The 1,738-nt window shown below is 35.6% G+C and overlaps 1 non-coding gene across 1 annotated transcript; it reads right to left on the bottom strand.

The window, feature by feature from the left end:
* Positions 1-772: 772 nt before the first annotated feature.
* Positions 773-877, bottom strand: LOC122151912. The gene has a single exon (XR_006164338.1). It is a non-coding gene; the product is annotated as a U6 spliceosomal RNA (small nuclear RNA).
* Positions 878-1,738: the final 861 nt, after the last annotated feature.

Below are 1,738 nucleotides of genomic sequence, written 5' to 3'. Positions count from 1 at the left end.
TTTTTTTTTTTTTTTTCTGATTTTTAACTTGTCCTGCCATGTCACTGCCATCCAGTCAGATCTGACTCATAGAGACCCCTCCTCGGGTTTCACAGGCACTATCATTATGGAAGTAGACTGCCCAATCTTCCTTCTGAGGAGAAGCTGGTGGGTTTGAACTGCCAGCCTTCTGGTCAGCAGTCAACTGCCTCAGGCACTATGCCAGCAGAGCTCCCTTTATTTGTATTATCCTCTTCTTTCTATAGAACTAATATTTATTTGTGTTTTTGTATTTTAGTAATTTAGTGCTTATTGTGTCTAATTTAATTTTTATTTAATAATAAAATATCATAGGCATTAAGCATTTTCCTCTGATTTCTGCTTAATTTGCTTTATATTTGTTTTTGGATATATAACTCCTTAGCGCAGGGGTAGGAGCTCTAGTGGCGTAGTGCCTAAGGCATCTGACTGCTACCCAGAAGGCTGGTGGTTCAGACCCACCAGCCTCACATCAGAAGGAAGGTTGGGCAATCTACTTCTGTAGTGATGTTGTTGTTGTTATGTGCCGTCGAGGTGGACCTCTGTGATTATATCACCTCGAAAATCCAAGGAGGGGTCGCTATGAGTCAGATCCAACTTCACGGTGGTGAGTTTAATTTTTGAGTGCAGGGGTTATTTATAGAGCTGTTGTAAAATTTATATGTTTGAAATATTTTAGAATGATGAAGTTAACTTTTAAAAAAAAACATATATTTAATTTGGTATAGGTGAAAATTTACAGAGAAAATTCACTAAAAATGTGGAACGCTTCACGAATTTGCATGTCATCCTTGAGCAGGACCATGATAATCTTTTCTGTATGGTTGCAATTTAGTATATGTGCTGCCAAAGCGAGCACAAAGTTTATCTATTTTTATTATTTAAGCATTGGGTTGCATTGCAATAAGATAATGGGTTTACATCACTTATATTTATTAAACCAAATAGAAAATATTTTTTAAAATTGTGTATCTCTCTCTGTCTCTCTAGTATGTGTATAAATATATTCATAGTGTTAGCCCTCCATATGAATGGGTTCTGCATCCATGGTGTCAAACAACTGCGGATCAAAATTATACAGAAAGAACAAAAAACAATTAAGTAGTCAAAGACAATCCTTCAAAGATTTAGAGGGAGTGTAAAGTGCTACTTATATAATATTTACATTGTTTTTGCTATTATAAGTAATCTAGAAATGAGGCTGGCACAGAACTGGGCAATATTTTGTTCTGCTATGCACAGAGTCACCAAGAGTTGGAGACGACTCAACGGCACCTAACAACAACAACAGAGATAATTTAAAGTATAGACAGAATGTTTGTAGGTTTATGCAAATATTTTCCTTTTTATATAAGGGACTTGAGCATCTGTGGATTTTGGTACCTTCAGGGGATTCTGGAGTCAGTCCGCAGACAGATATCAAGGGACAACTGTGTACATCAATAAATTAGGTATAAATAAACTGTTAAAAATGTATATAAATAAATTTTCGAAGTATCTTTTTGTAATAACATCCTATTCTCTGTTACCAAATTGATCTAGTGAAGACTTTGATTGTTTTATTTCTTTTAATTATTCCTGAAATTCATGACAGGTTTTACTTGATATGTTTTATTCTATCTGTTTGAGTTCATAGAATTTCAGGACTCCTATATTCATTGTGGGGAGCTCTGGCAGTATAGTGGCTAAGGCACTTGACTGCTAACCAGAAGGCTGGTGG

The sequence above is a fragment of the Orycteropus afer genome, unplaced genomic scaffold, assembly GCF_000298275.1.
Source record: "Orycteropus afer afer isolate SDZICR_OR568_19922 unplaced genomic scaffold, OryAfe1.0 scaffold00879, whole genome shotgun sequence".
NCBI lineage: Eukaryota > Metazoa > Chordata > Mammalia > Tubulidentata > Orycteropodidae > Orycteropus > Orycteropus afer.
This window is presented reverse-complemented; position numbering and strand designations above follow the sequence as displayed.